General features: G+C 38.0%; 1 pseudogene; it reads right to left on the reverse strand.

Annotated features, from left to right (window-relative positions):
• Nucleotides 1-17,769, reverse strand: part of LOC142149653 (uncharacterized) — a 28,455-nt pseudogene that overhangs the window by 3,552 nt on the left and 7,134 nt on the right.

Genomic DNA, 17,769 nt, shown 5'->3' on the forward strand with positions numbered 1-17,769 from the left:
GTCTAGGCAGAGAGTGTCAGCAGAGTGACCTGTTTTAGATATCTGCAGTAACTCAATTTAATATTGTTCATTCTTAAAAATGAACTATAACAATATATAGTAATGTAAAAAAGTTATTGCTCAAGCGCTGCAATTACCAAAGAGAGAGATGATCTGTATGTGTTGTCCTCAGCAATGATAAGTGATGGTTAGGGGAACAAGATACAAATATTTAACAAAAATTTTCCATGTCATACAACATAATATGTTGCAGGTAAATGGTGTCCAAATGTATCAATAGTTCAAATAGTATATAAATATACATAAACTTATTTGTAAAGGCAGAATATTAATGATATTCATCTAAATTACACCAGAATGATAATACCCTTAAGATGGGTAAACACTGCAAAAACTTTTAGTCAATTAGTTGTCTCTAACGATTGTATAAATGACTGAAGTCCAGATTAGCAGCTGATTCAGGTGTACACACTGTACCCAATTACCTTCAGATCTCTGCTCTTCATCTGTCATAACCATCGGCTACAAGTGACAGCTGCCCCGGGTGTCAGTGGATAAAGCAAAATGCTCAATGAACTTTGTAAGATTCAGAAGCTAAGATGTTACTTTCCGCACTGCTACATAAGATAACAGTGTTTCAGCAAAGGCTGACTGCAGGTCACAGTGATTATTGGTAAATGGTTATTAGACTGAGATATATTTTAATGGCGAGTGGGGAACATCATTTAAGACATAATACTTAGTTCACTAAAATAAAGAAAATCTTAGAATGTTATTTAATGTAATTTAATATGACAACAGTCACAATGCTTATTGGTAACATGGGTTTTAGACTGTGACATACTGTACTATACTATACTACTAGAAATAAAACAAAGAAATGCAGAATAAGATGCACAATCTTTGTGGCGTAATCTGTGGCATAGTAAAGGGCTAGAAGAATTTAACAAATTCTCAGGTGAAAGACTGATACCCAAAATTACAATTTTAACAAGAAATAATGTAACATATACAGTGTCCAGTACTGAGGCCTCACGGTATATTTTCATTTTAAATGCATGAAACAGAAAAAACATCAAGTATCCATATTCAGCATTGTACAACTCAGTTGTACAAATAAACTAGTTACCCATTTACAGAGAACGTCACCTCTGACTGTACAGTCCAGTCTCATTGCCCTTGATATTTCCAGTCACTGCATAGTATTGATTATTCTCACCAATATAACATTTTTTACAGGATCTATCAATCTTTAACATTTTCTGCATCTGCACATTTCAGGGACAATGACTAATCCCTTATGCTTGTCTCTGCAGCACCTCTGTGGTATCTCTAAATGCTGGAATTACACCATACTGACTATCAGTGGACGGCAAAGCTTTAAAGTGAGACATTTTTTGTCTTCTCCTCTATATCAAGTAAGTAATGTATGAGTAGGACAGCAGTATAATGCAGAGCTCTGCAAGGGCTGCCCTATTGTCATTGTGTGATTGTGTACTGCAGCTTTATTTCTTAACACTTAGACCATCCCAGAGGGAAAATGCCCCCAAGTCCCCTTGTTAGACCACTCTAGTCTTCTCTGACATTTAACAAGGCCTTGATGTTATATAAAACATTTGCCACATTTTAAATATAAAAATGATATATCCCCTGTATGGATATTATTTGATACATAGAGATAACTTTTTGGAATTAGTGGCGCTATATAAATAAATCGATGATGATGATACATATACTACATTCATATCCTCAGGGTCACTTTCATGTATAAATCCTCTGGAGACAAAAGCTTTCCTCTCAATTAAACACTTGCTACATTCAGACCATTTAAATGGTTTCTCTCCTGTGTGAATCCTGTGATGTTTCACAAGATACCACAGTACTGATAGAGAATATATAGATATAATACACACATGATACCACAGTACTGATAGAGAATATATAGATATATTACACACATGATATCACAGTACTGATAGAGAATATATAGATATATTACACACATGATACCACAGTACTGATAGAGAATATATAGATATATTACAAACATGATATCACAGTACTGATAGAGAATATATAGATATATTACAAACATGATATCACAGTACTGATAGAGAATATATAGATATATTACACACATGATACCACAGTACTGATAGAGAATATATAGATATAATACACACATGATACCACAATACTGATAGAGAATATATAGATTTATTACACACATGATACCACAGTACTGATAGAGAATATATAGATATATTGCACACATGATACCACAGTACTGATAGAGAATATATAGATATAATACACACATGACACCACAGTACAGATAAATAAATAAATATATATATATATATATATATATATATATATATATATGTATATATGTATATTACACACATGATACCACAGTACTGTACACATATACTTTTATTAATGTTTCTTTGTATATTTTTCACAATATATATATATATATATATATATATATATATATATATATATATATCAATTGTTGGTTCGTGAAACTATTTTGGGCAAAATGTTGGATTTTAATATTACGGGAGTACTAAATTATTCCTGTCCCTACATATGATTCATACAGTTTAATTGTAATGCTATAAATGTTCATCAGTATGTTTACACATATATTATAAATGTACAGTTTTATTTTGCTATTTCTCCTCATCTCTGTTCATTTGTTCCCAGATGACAAAAAAAAGTATTCTCAGACTGTTTGTCTCCAGGTGATTTTTAAATTAGGGTCTCATAAAATGTGTTTTCTTTCATCAAAGCTGCTTCTCATGTAAACTTCCCTGACATGTAAATAAGATATAAATATTCCTAAAGTCACTGACTACAAAGGAAAATTATAATTAGACCTCAGCAGTTGGTACAATTTTCTAATGAGATCATCGCAAACCTTTTGTTTAGTATTCCCCTATTGTCTATGCAGAGGGTGTGAGCAGAAAGATCTGTTCTACATATCAGCAGTAACTCTGATTTCTATATGATTCACCATAAGAAAATTAGACATAACACACACATATAAATCTCCAATGATTATGGTAATATGTTTAGCACAGTGATGTATGTTTATATTTAGTGTAAGAACTGTCCAGAAAGGGCAGAGTTCGGTGTGAGTTGGTCATCTTACCATGTATTACATTATGTGGAACGGACATTCTCTGTTTTTCAATACAGATTACAGCTTGAATAGGATTAATAATCCCATTGGTGAGTGCAGAGGATCCTATGTTTATGTAAATAGATCCTGTATATTACAAGCAGGACAACACTCAGAATGAGCACAAAATCATAGTTGTTAGGTTAATCCAATTGATTAATGAGTTGATACAAAAGACCACAACAAGTGATAAAAGGACGAATTAACTTGTTGCTTAAATGGATTAACCCAGTGGTTCCCAAACTTTTGCAGTTTGCGGCACCCTTAGAGTCTCCATAATTTTTTTAAGGCACCCCTCCAAAATAATTACCGAGCAGTCCTGTTTTAGAAGTAGTTGGGTAAAAAAATTGTAATAAGTATTTAGGTCAGGACAGAAATGCTTATTTAGTTGTATGCAAAAATGCCTCCTCAGCATCCAGACACTCTGCCCTCTCTCACGCTGCCCCCTCTGCCCTCTGTCACGCTGTCCCCCCTGCTCTGCCATCTTTCACGCTGTCCCCCCTCCTCTGCCCTCTGTCCCCCCTCCTCTGCCCTCTGTCTGTCACGCTGTCCCCCCTCCTCTGCCCTCTGTCACGCTGTCCCCCCTCCTCTGCCCTCTGTAATGCTGTCCCCCCTCCTCTGCCCTCTTGTCACGCTGTCCCCCCTCCTCTGCCCTCTGTCACGCTGTCCCCCTCCACTGCCCCTCTCACGCTGTCCTCCTCCTCTGCCCACTGTCCCCCTCCTCTGCCCTCTGTCACGCTGGTCCAGCTCCTCTGCCCTCTGTCATGCTGTCCCCCCTCTGCCCTCTGTCATGCTGTCCCAGCTCCTCTTCCACGCTGTCCTCCTCCTCTGTCTCCCTCCTGTCACGCTGTCCCAGCTCCTCTGCCCTCTGTCACGCTGTCCCCCTCCTGTCACGCTGTCACTCTCCTCTGTCCCCCTCCTGTCATGCTGTCACTCTCTTCTGTCTCCCTCCTGTCATGCTGTCACTCTCCTCTGTCCTCTGTCACACTGTCCCCCTCCTGTCACGCTGTCACTCTCCTCTGTCCCCCTCCTGTCACGCTGTCACTCTCCTCTGTCTCCCTCCTGTCACGCTGTCCCAGCTCCTCTGCCCTCTGTCACTCTCCTCTGTCCCCCTCCTGTCATGCTGTCACTCTCCTCTGTCCCCCTCTTGTCACGCTGTCACTCTGCTCTGTCCCCCTCCTGTCACGCTGTCACTCTGCTCTGTCCCTCTACTGTCACTCTCCTCTGTCCCCTCCTGTCACGCTGTCACTCTCCTCTGTCCCCCTCCTGTCACGCTGTCACTCTGCTCTGTCCCCCTCCTGTCACGCTGTCACTCTGCTCTGTCCCTCTCCTGTCACTCTGCTCTGTCCCCCTCCTGTCATGCTGTCACTCTCTTCTGTCTCCCTCCTGTCATGCTGTCACTCTCCTCTGTCCTCTGTCACACTGTCCCCCTCCTGTCACGCTGTCACTCTCCTCTGTCCCCCTCCTGTCACGCTGTCACTCTCCTCTGTCTCCTTCCTGTCACGCTGTCCCAGCTCCTCTGCCCTCTGTCACTCTCCTCTGTCCCCCTCCTGTCACGCTGTCACTCTCCTCTGTCCCCCTCTTGTCACGCTGTCACTCTGCTCTGTCCCCCTCCTGTCACGCTGTCACTCTGCTCTGTCCCTCTACTGTCACTCTCCTCTGTCCCCTCCTGTCACACTGTCACTCTCCTCTGTCCCCCTCCTGTCACGCTGTCACTCTGCTCTGTCCCCCTCCTGTCACGCTGTCACTCTGCTCTGTCCCTCTTCTGTCACTCTGCTCTGTCCCCCTCCTGTCACGCTGTCCCTCTCCTCTGTCCCCCTCCTGTCACGCTGTCCCTCTCCTCTGTCCCCCTCCTGTCACGCTGTCACTCTCCTCTGTCCCCTCCTGTCACGCTGTCACTCTGCTCTGTCCCCCTCCTGTCATGCTGTCACTCTCCTCTGTCCCCTCCTGTCACGCTGTCACTCTCCTCTGTCCCCCTCCTGTCACGCTGCCACTCTCCTCTGTCCCCTCGTGTCACTCTCCTTTGTCCCCCTCCTGTCACGCTGCCACTCTCCTCTGTCCCCCTCCTGTCACGCTGTCACTCTCCTCTGTCCCCTCCTGTCACGCTGTCACTCTCCTCTGTCAGTGACAGGCTGCGTGAGAGAGGAGGATGCTGGGTCCCGGCGCCCGGCGGATTGGTAAGTGTTTCTGTTTGTTTGGGTTTTTTATGGCTGGCCCGCGGCACCCCTGAGCACAGTTTGGGAACCACCGGATTAACCTAATAAATATGATTTTGTGTACATTCTGAGTGTTGACCTGATCGTAATACACTATATTATGCTCCGTGCCTCTGCCCCGGATCTTTACAAGATAGAAGTGGGTGCTGCTGCCCTTATTATGTGTATACTATATAATATATGGTATAATATATATATTAAGTGATATAAGGGTATCTGTGCTGTTTCCCCCACCTCTCCTATGTCCTATTACCTCTCCCCTGGTAACACTCGGAGTAGATAGTTTCACTTCAGAATATAATTCATACTCGATACCTACAAACCCCTCAACCACTCCACTCCGCACTACATATCCAACCTCACTTCCACACACACTCCCTTCCACCTACTCCATCTACTTCCATCTACTATTAAAGGACTTTTACAGGTACCCTGGGAAACAATGTGTCCTCCTTGGGACTTATATGATAACATTGTGTGAAGAACAAGGATGTGCTGTAACCCATAGCAACCAAATATCAGATACTAGCAAACTGCTATCATCAAACCAACAAATGTGATGGTCTCATTGGTTGCTGTGGGATACCGCGTTCAGTATTTAACTTTCCACATTTACTAACTAACCCTTTCTGAGTACATCAAAACAAAATTAGATCTAGGGTGCTTAAACAACCACAGCAGCCTTGAACAAATTGAATGGAATACCACTAAACCACTAAATCAATTGGAACATACAATGGTTTGTACAATGGCGCTCAATAATTTTCCATACAAGGCGCAAAGTAAAGATCTATATTCTGTTGAGCATTAATAGAACAAGTGATAACGAAACATTGGAAACTACTTTGAAAAGATAATATTCTTAAAGATATAATTTAGAGAAAGAGATATTCATATATAGAAAAGCACGGAATCTGCACGATAATTTAGTTTCGAGTGTCCTACCAAGAAAAAGCGAAAGGCCACTTATTGCCACAAAGGGTTTTCACAGATGTGACGTATGTATGGGCTGTAGATGAATAAGAAGTGACACATCCAAAATTGTGGAAGTAACCTCTATGGTAGGTGAACAAAATTTCCAAATAAGAGATTTTATTACATGTAACTCAAAAAATGTAATATATGTTTTAGCCTACAATTGTGGGAAAAAATATGTGGGTAAGACCACTAGTGCGTTAAAAATGTGATTAAATGAACACATTCGCAAAATATAAAAAGGAGACAATCCCAATCATGCAAGATCTGCACACTTTAAGGAATATCACAAATGATCAATAGAAGATATGTCCTATTTTTGTGCGGGGAAACTTGTCAAAGAAAATTGGAGAACAAGGGATAATACTGTTATTTTAGCTAAAATGAAATGAAATATATATTTTGATATGAAAATTCTTATCCCACGAGGACTTAATAGTGACTTCAAACGCAATTGGTTTTTAAAATAATTAATTGGTTTTCGAATATTCACTAGTCTATTGGGGGTTAAAAGTTTTTAAAGTGAATGGTAATTTTTTGGGTAAACAAGTGTTTTACTTTACTAAGTTAGTCACATTAGCCTGAATAGGCCTAATCTTCACTGATCTTGGAAGCTAAGCAAGTTTGGGTCTGGTTAATACTCGGTTAGGAGACCGCCTGGATATATGATATAGAGATGTGGTTGATGGTTGATTTATCAATATAAAAAGAAAGAGGATACAAGAGAATAACGAACGTGAAGACCCTTTATTGAAGTTGATTGTTGCCTGCCTGTTGATGTAAATATAACACCTAGGGGGGATCATAAGACACCATTACTTTCTGAATACATAGCTGTAATAACAAAGGTAAATAAGACAGCAATAGAAAAGTATGAAGAAAATAATACTGAAGCTATACTATAGACCAATAGGCGCTCATCTATTGTGAAACAGGACAGTGTGATGTGTTCCTGTAAAAAAGTTCAGTACTGAGAGCTCTGTTCTTTTTACAGAAAAGCACTTGCTACATTCAGAAACTGTATGTATTTTATATTGTGTGAATCCTTTGATGTACAACAAGATCTGATTTATGGGTAAAACATTTGCTACATTTAGAGCATTTAAATTGTTTCTCTCATGTGTGAATCCTCTGATGTCTAACCAGGTTTCCACTCAGGATAAAACACTTGCTACATTCAGAACATTTAAATGGTCTCTCTCCTGTGTGAGTCCTCTGATGCACAACAAGATATGATTGTTTGGTAAAACATTTGCTACATTCAGAACATTTAAATGGTTTCTCTCCTGTGTGAATCCTCTGATGTTCAACAAGATATGATTTTTTAGTAAAACACTTTCTGCATTCAGAACATTTAAATGGTTTCTCTCCTGTGTGAGACATCTGATGTACAATAAAAACTGATTTCTTGGTGAAACATTTGCTGCATTCAGAACACTTAAATGGCTTATCTCCTGTGTGAAACCTCTGATGTACAACGAGGTGTGCATTCGAGATAAAACACTTGCTACATTCAGAGCATTTAAATGGTTTCTCTCCTGTGTGAATCCTCTGATGTCTAATGAGGTTTCCATTCTGGATAAAACACTTGCTACATTCAGAACATTTAAATGGTTTCTCTCTTGTGTGAATCCTCTGATGTACAACAAGATCTGATTTCTGGGTGAAACGTGTGCTACATTCACAACATTTAAATGGTTTATCTCCTGTGTGAATCCTATGATGGACAATAAGCTTTGATTTACATGAAAATGTTTTGTCACATTCAGAGCACAGATAGGGCTTCTCTCCTTTCAGATTCATCATGTGTTTGACAACAAAGTAGTTGCAGAAAGTTTCTCCAATTCACAAATGAAGTTAGCTGCTATACAGAAGAATTGATCACTGTAGTATATCTGACTTGTAGGTGATTTTTTTTGGAACACTCAGATGCTCAGAGAACAAGGACTTTTCCAAGATGTCTTCTCTTATTAATGGGAATCCTGCTCATTAATTCACCTGTAAGCAAAATGAATGTTAAAATGAATGTTACTTTAACTAAAACTATAACAATAGTAGTGTTATAGTGGATAAGGAATACAAAAATAATATAAGCACTAACATTTATGACTCAGACATTGACCATTGATTTTATTTTTGTGTGCATCGACACAGAAATATACATACTTAAATGAAAACTGTGAAGTCCTATCTGTACACTCAAAAAAGACAAAAAAGTTGTGAATTATCCACACAGGAGATAATAGACTTACGACAGACTCACTATTAATTAAGAAGCTTACATAATTAGATGTAGGTGTTACTCCTGTGAATAAAATACACAACAAGTACACTAAAGAAGTAAAAATGTTAAAAATGAGGCACTCTGGAGTCATGTAAATATATAATCAGTAATTCATTAGACACCTGTCCCAGGTATATATCTACAAAGAATCACACAAAAAGCAGCAAACGGTGTAGTATTATCAAACAAATTTAAATAAACAGTGATGTGCTCTAATCAATTATAGGAAATTAGATATAAATCATATCTGAGATATATGTTGTCTCCTTCGAGTATTTGGCTAAATAATCTCTTCAAAAGAAATCTGTTTTGCTTGCATAAAAATGAAAGAAAATCATAGTATATCACTAAGTTTTGTGTTATTTTTCTGTGATTGTTTGCATATATATATATTTTTTTACTGATAGAATTATTGTCACACTATATTCATTATCATGTATTCAATTGTTGGCTCCTGAAACTATTTGGACCTTAATCTTAATTGTACAACAAAATTTTTCTTTAAGATTATGGTAGAACACATTTATAACAATACAATATCTACAACATAATATATCAAAATATTTGTGTATATATCAGTATATTCTTATGTATAATATAATTAACTTACTGTGAAGATTTCTCCTTCTATCTCTTTCCCTCCTGATCATTCTTACTGTTCCATCCTTCCAGCTCTCCAGCCACCAACTCACTAACACTGGGCTGATACTGCCTATTTATAGTCATTCCTCCCCATCTCTCTTCAATAGTTCCCGGGATGACCAGAAGGTTCTCAGACTATTTGTCTCCAGTGGGCAAATGTATCAAGCTGAGAGCTTTCCAGCCGGTTTGAAAAGTGGAGATGTTGCCTATAGCAACCAATCAGATTTTATCTATCATTTTGTAGAATGTACTAAATAAATGATAGCTAGAATCTGATTGGTTTTTCAAAACCACAGGATATCTCTCAGCTTGATACATGTACCTCAGGTCTCTCATGTAAATTTAATTGACTTGTAAATGGGGTATAAACATTCCTAAGGTCACTGAATACAAAGGGAAATTCTAATTAGACCTCAGCAGGTGGTAAAATCTTCTAATTAGATCATCACAGTCTCTGAAATTCTGTTATGTCAACAAATGGACCTATTGTTTAGGATTCATATATTATCTAGACAGAGAGTGTGAGCAGAAAGGTATGTTCTGAATATCAGCAGTAACACTGACACCATATTATTCATTGTTAAAAATAAACCATAACAAAATATATAAGTAAATTAATTTGTAAAGACAGATTATTAATGACATTCATCTAAATTAAACCAGAATGATAGACATTAAATAACCTTACTTAAACAATCAAATTCATTTTACAGAAGAGAAAACTCCTTTTCAATTGTTAAAAAGCAGGTGATAGCCCCCTAAGGAAAATGATGCAAAGATTTATGCATACAATGATTAGAAATAGCCGTTGGGAAAATATATCAGATAAGTTAATGTCAGCCAAGTTCAGAGAACAGGTTTTAATAGCTCACTGTGCAATGTCAATCATTCATAAATCCAAGAATGTCAGGAGACAGTCAGTATAAAGGTGAGTAGTGAGATCTAAAACCCTTCAATTACCAGTGTTCTGTCTTAAAATGTCAGAGAAAAATAGGCTCACAATACATATCGAATGTCTCAGTTCTTATGTCCCTCCTGGTACCGTGATCTGACACAGCTCAAATGCTGAAAGCAGAGATCTACTTCTGAGAATAATGTGATCAACTGTTACTTATGGAATCAGTCAGTTTTTTTGCAGACCTGTGTAATAAATTCCATAATACTTGTTACACTTAAAAATGTATTAATTGGTCCACACATAATGTGATAAATATTGTATAGCTATCAAGTTCTGATTAGTGCACTGATCTTCCAATGATATATGGAGGTCTTCTGTAGCTATTAAAAGATGTAAATCAGCAGCACAAAGTACATTATTATTAGTCTTTGCAGCAGGTGATAAATGAGGTTTGATGAGATGATAAACAATTTAGATTTCCATAAACCAGCGGTATAAACGCGCTATTCTCTATCTAAGCAGTCGGTGATCAGTGGGATTTTTTTAAACAAAAAGTAATTAATATTAATGAATTCCTCAGTGCTGTGTTATGAATTCTTTATCAGCACCTAGTAAAATGGCCAATCAGTTCTTATGTATATCTATCGCTTTATGTGTGTTGTTAGTTACAGAATTATTGGCACACTAAATTCATTATCATGTATACAGTGGTTGGTTCATTTAACTATTTGGGTCTTAATCTTAAGTAATTGTGCAACAAAAGTTGGTTTTTCTGATGAATATGTGAGATCTAAATTATTCCTGTCCTAACATATATGACTCATACAAATAAGATAAAAATCTAGAAATATATTTACGAATATGTTACAAATGTACAATAATATTTGTAATGGTTCATGTATATCTAACTACACTGCAACCATAGGAAAAAGCAGATACATATAATTTACAGTGCATTATCAGGATATATAAAGTTCAACACATGTAATCCCAGTTTTGTTTTACAATATAATATTTACTAATAGATAATACAATGTACAGAATATGCAATGCACAGTAATGTACCCTAATAATTATACTGCTGTTAGATTACAATACTATCCAGATAATCATTGTTAAGATAAAATATATATAATATGTATTACAAATAACATAATATCTATAAATGTTTGTATTTGTCTCAGTATATTATTGCACAATAACATTATGTCAGAACACATTTATAACAATACAATATCTACAACACAGTATCTCCAAATATTTGTGTATATGTCAGTATATTCTTATGCATAATATAATTACCTTACTCTAAAGATTTCTCCTTCTATCTCTTTCCCTCCTGATCATTCTTACTGTTCCCTCCTTCCAGCTCTCCAGCCACCAACTCACTAACACTGGGCTGATACTGCCTATTTATAGTCATTCCTCCCCATCTCTCTTCAATAGTTCCCGGGATGACCAGAAGGTTCTGAGACTATTTGTCTCCAGTGGGTAAATGTATCAAGCTGAGAGCTTTCCAGCGGGTTTGAAAAGTGGAGATGTTGCCTATAGCAACCAATCAAATTTCAGCTATCATTTTGTAGAATGTACTAAATAAATGATAGCTAGAATCTGATTGGTTTTTCAAAACCACAGGATATCTCTCAGCTTGATACATGTACCTCAGGTCTCTCATGTAAATTTAATTGACTTGTAAATGGGGTATAAACATTCCTAAGGTCACTTACTACAAAGGGAAATTCTAATAAGACCTTGGCAAGAGGTAAAATCTTCTAATTAGAGGATCACATTGTGTCTGACATCCTGTTATGTCAACAAATTGATCTTTTGTTTAGGATTAACCTACTGTCTATGCAGAGGGTGTGAGCAGAAAGACCTGTTCTGTATGTCAGCAGTACTTTCGATTTCAATGTGATTCCCAATAATAAATATTATACATAACACACACGTTTAGATCTCCAATGATTAAACCACAAGATATTGCAGCTGGTAGACCTGGTATAGTCTGAAAAGAGCAGATATAATATGAATCAGAGTGGAATAAATTAATTCTGGTCATGCCAAAATGCCACATTGTACTTCTACTGTGTTAACTCTGACCGCTTCAGACTACAATTCAAACTCCTTACCCACAAAGCCCTCAGACATTCCTCACCCCCTACATATCCACTCTCACACACACTCCCTCCCACCCACTCCACTCTGACAATGACACCATCTCCACCTCCTTACTTATTATCTCTTCATGCTCCCACAATCAGGAACTTTGCTGTTCCCAACCTCTGGAACACATCCCCACTCCCAATTAGACTATCGATCAGTGTAAAGCCTGCAATCGTGCCCTTAAATCTCATGTTTTCATTCAATCCTACCAGCCCTCCTCTTGACTCTCGCACCTCCATACCCCCACCTCTGCTCACCCCACTTTGTTTCACCCACTCTGTGTCTGCCCATCCCCTTTTGAATGTAAGCTCTCATGAGCAGGAACCTCTAACCTAGAGTTTTCCTTATGCAATTATGTCAATTTGTTGTTTGTATTCATATACTACTGTCCCTTTTTGTACTTATGTTATTTTGTCATTGTGTTCGATGTTCTAACCCCCAGTGTACGACACTTCAGAACCCTTGTTATGCCTTATGAATAAAATATAATAATAATTAAAAAAGAGTTACCATGAAAAGGCATAATACAGCAAAGAACCCAGAGGTGATGTAAATGATAGCGACTACACACAGCTGACATCCCTAATATAATGTGAAAAGGGCCGTTATAACATAAATGTGAGTGACCACTAGAGGGTGCAACTAGTGGATTGTGTAAAGTTACTTGGATGCATAGGATTGAGGTTATCATCTTCAGCTGCATAACATTCTGTACATATACAGGGCCATGTAACCTCTACTGTAAGTCATAAGGATATTAGAAGTCACCAAGTTGATCCACAACAATATAATGGCACAATACTGAAAGCAGGATACTTTTATACAAGACATATAAAGCCAAGGTGACTACTAATATCCTTAATAACACACAGTAGATTTACATATTAGAACCACTTGCATATTATATTCACATCACACTCTACTTCCCCCTCACAACTCTTTCCCCTGGGAGAACCACAAACATGAGGGAGCACAGACATATAACTTGGGCTTCTTCTGAAAACATTTCTCAGGAGAGTGTAAAGATACCAGGGATGGTATCCACCAGTGGGTTCTCTAATCACTGGGGCACAATTCCAAACTGGTGAAAGAAGCTGACTTATTTTTTAAAATCACACAATACAGTGAATAGTTCCAGTTTCCAGCCAGTTGATAACCCCAAAGCTTACAGAAGGCACCGGTAAATAACCGCTAAAATGTCTCTAGTGGGGTCACCCTGCTTTGTCCACAGAGAGCAGAACCATTTTAGAGATCAGTGACACCAAGGAGTGCAGCCAGAACAATTAAGACCACTTTGTATGTGCAAACAAAAGAAAATATAGTCCAGGGTCTAAAGAAAGAATATACAAATCACTATGTGTAGGCATGAACATCATTAGGATTTTTTTGCACAATATAGCTATATTGGGATAAGCTCACCACATTGTCTGCTGAATTGTGACTGATTATATTCCTCTAAAGAAGCTACCTTGTTGGTAAGGAAACACATCAGGAACCAAATCACTTCTGCTCTGACAAACTCAAAGATTAGATCCTTAACTGGACTCACTGATTATCACTGTAAAAGGACCGATTTCAGCTGTCATTCAAAGCGGTATGATTACACACAGGAATGTTTCCTTTAACATTGGAGCCATCTTGGTCGGACCACAGAACACACCTATCTAAAAGATCTCCTGGCACACTGCAGGGATCCCCTCTCGCTGGTGAATGCAGTTAGACTGGACCCATGAATGACAGCTACAACGTATGGGTCATCTACACTAAGAAGGAATAAACAACAGTCCTGTGAGAGTATTGCTTAGTGTCCTATGGTCCTAATAAGAGTGTTTGTAATTAATTACAATCTAGAAAAGTGATCATTATTATATGAGATTGGTGAGAAGATTTCTGCCATTATCACATGCTGTATTATGTGAGATTTATAGCAAACTGTGTTTAATTACAGTTCAATATATTTTTTAGATATATCTCTATTATATAATAGATATACATATGCGCTCAATATCAGACTGGGTGACACACTCGCAGCAGTGGGGGAACCAAGGAATCCCTCCTTGTAGATACAGTAAATATAAATATGTTCCAACTGCGCTCGCGAAGTGTTAATAGAAAAAAGGGGTGAATATTGTAGCAGAATAAATTGGACACATCACATACAATGGCTGGATATGACAAACTAAAGGTGGTGTATCAATGCATACCGTGGAATGAACTAAATGATAGTCTGAATGGAGAAAAAACCAATAGTCCTTGGCTCAATGAGTCCACAAAAAACACACAAAGTCTCTGAAAAACACTTGCAGGATTCGGAATTGCTGTCAATGGGGTATGAACCAATTAGGGATCAATCCAGAAATCCACACATGTCCACGTATGTCAGGATAAACCTCAAAAAGAAGGGAAAGAAAAGAAAAAAGGGGGGGGAAGAAAGAGAGGGAAAGGAGACAAAGAAGGAAAGGAAGATGATATCAGCTGGTGGTACGTGCTATAGTTGATACACAATATATTGTAGTATAAATGCAATCTGTAAGACTGAACAAACGTATGGGACCAAGAGGGAATAACTAAAAAGCAGTTTAATAAGACCCAATACTGACCATAACAATAAACCACAATGAAAACATGCACAGCATGAACACGCCAACTAAAATAAGAATTGATAAAAATGGAGTGATGACCAGAGTGTGCACCACCGAACTCACGCTAGTGTTGGTAAACGGCGTGGAAGCGTTACTGGATGAAGGAGAATCAAGGTCCAATGATCTCCTTCAGAATGGAACTCCAGAACAGGCAGGCTGGTTGCAACAGTCGGATCGTGTGTGCCGGAATCCGCGGGTGCGATGCGTTCCACAGTGGACCGCAGACTCACTTCCTGTCTACGGATACCGAAATGGGTCAAAAAGGTCGCCCAACGCGTTTCATCTTGAACGGAGACTTCTTCAAATATCTCTATTATATGTTTATATGAATAAAAGGTTGGTATCTCAGTTTTGAATTTGGTGAATTACAACGCTTTTTTTTTTTTCACCTACAAGAGATGCCTTGATGTTGGCAGGTGATCTTATCCCAACATAGCTGTGTTGTGTACAAAACAAATTCTCCTATTTTTGTATATGTTGACACATAGAGATTTGTTTACTTTAAAATACTGGACTATATCATTTTTCTTTTTAGCATAACCATCTTGATTGTGGCATTTATTATAACACCTCTGGACGACATACGTCACCTCCTTGATGGTGATAGATACAGAGACATCACCGAGGCCGATCAATATTCCCTCTAAGGGGTACGGCCAAACATTATGTATTGGGATCCCCTGCACATGGATACAATGTATCCACTCACTGGCTACAGTCTCATGATCGATGTCACTGTACAGCACTGCAGCCATCCAGTCCTATGACCTCAGAGCATTGTATGACCCAGACCAGCACTTCCTCTTGTCATTTTTTAAAATATGAGATTGTCAGACATGAGGCTCAGGGAAAAGAGGACTCTGCCCATGATAGCTGACATTCTAGAGAGAGGGAGTAATGACTCTGATATGGCAGAGTGTTCTGCTGTTTGATCACTCACTCACATGGAACTCATACATGTATCCATACTAGCCGTATGCCAGCTCATGAGTATCCATTTACATGTTGTTGTACTTACTTGTATTTATGGATCGGTTAATATGTTTATTATATTCATGTTTTTCATATCTGTAAGATGTATGTCATATTTATAAGCTGATTGTCCGGCACTATGGTATCTGTGGTACACTATATATAAATGATGATGAGGAATGTCTTCAGAAGTGTTAAAATACAAGAAGTTTTTGATGTAGGCGTCAATATCGAGAGCTAAAGATCAAATTAAAAGCAGTGATTAATCCAACCACATTCAGTATCATTGTGGGGTGTTAATGAAATGAAATTATAAGAAAACCCCGCATAATGTGCCCATAAAATGGGAATGATCTATGGGAATGAAGGTTGTCTTCTGCATGAAAAGGGAGTCCATAAAGGGCATATCTATATGGGAGTAGACTTGGTGGGTACAGAATAGTTATTATTTATTTTTATTTTTTCATGCAAATAATGCATTTCAAGTAGGGCAGTAATTTCATGTGGGGCCTGGAGGTGGTCTGAGGGGATTGGGAGGTAATGGAGCTGATGAATATGTATATATATATATATATATATATGGGGATATGTTAGTTTAGTGTACTTAATTAGCCACCCTTACACAGTAGTTGTTCCTCTGGAGGACAGGAGACAAGGACAGACAGCAGCTAGCAGAGAATACTATGTATCTTTCCTTCTACTGAGCAATTACTGATTGTCAGTAAGACCCTGGGACTGATTCATTGAGTCATGCTTACTGAGAGTAATGTGGTTTTAATTTTAAAAGGTGTATATATATATATATATATATATATATATATATATATACTCTAAATGAAATACATTCATTAGGATGTTCTTAATGTCTACCGAACATAAAACACATTTTTACAGTTTCTCCGGATTGCAAACACATGTTATATCATGTGTACAAGACTGTCAAGAATAGTAATCAGGACTTAACCTAGTCCTGTAGCTGAAGCAAGAGATACCGAAGATAAAAAAGTACCTTTGAGATGCCCAAAGCTTGAATCAGATATGGCTCCGTGTGCTCATGTTTGTCACGCCATTACTGTACATATAATAAGGATGAAAGCTAGATCCCCACACTGTTCCCTCCCAGAATTGATAAGTTGTAGTAAGTGTCCTATGAGTACAAAGATTAAATGGATGTTGCTGCGTTTAGTTGTGTATGGTCCAGTTCTGGTTGTGCATATATTAAATGTGCTGATTATACACAAAATCGCCATTTACGATCCTTGGTGAATCAGGCCCCCTATGTGTGTATTTCAGTTTACGCAAAATAACCACATAGCTAATACATTTGCTGTATGTTACTAATGTGTTCTTAGCTGTGTTTTCATTATTGGTTGTCATACTGTCAGCTTGGATGACCACCTAATTATCACCCCTGGTTCCATCTTCTAAAATGCAGAAGAGTATATAATACTCATTACTACTGACAAATATTTTAGTTCCACAAACAAAAACAGAATCTACACATTTATCAATGTCAGTTTTTATTAAACATCAGTGTGATAGAAACAACTGTCAGTGACATAAATGGTAATTACAGATATTGTGTGAACATGGTCCTTCAGTCTATATACCTGTCAGTGATGTCTGATGTCGATCACTGTGGAGTATAAAATAAATAGTTTTGAAGGACTGTAGCAGGTATCCTGGGGAACAATGTGTCCTCCTTGGGAGTTATCTAATAACAGAATGTGAAGCACAAGGATTTGATGTAACCCATAGCAACCAGATATCAGCTATTAGCAACCTGC

The sequence above is a fragment of the Mixophyes fleayi genome, chromosome 4 (assembly GCF_038048845.1).
Source record: "Mixophyes fleayi isolate aMixFle1 chromosome 4, aMixFle1.hap1, whole genome shotgun sequence".
Classification (NCBI taxonomy): domain Eukaryota; kingdom Metazoa; phylum Chordata; class Amphibia; order Anura; family Limnodynastidae; genus Mixophyes; species Mixophyes fleayi.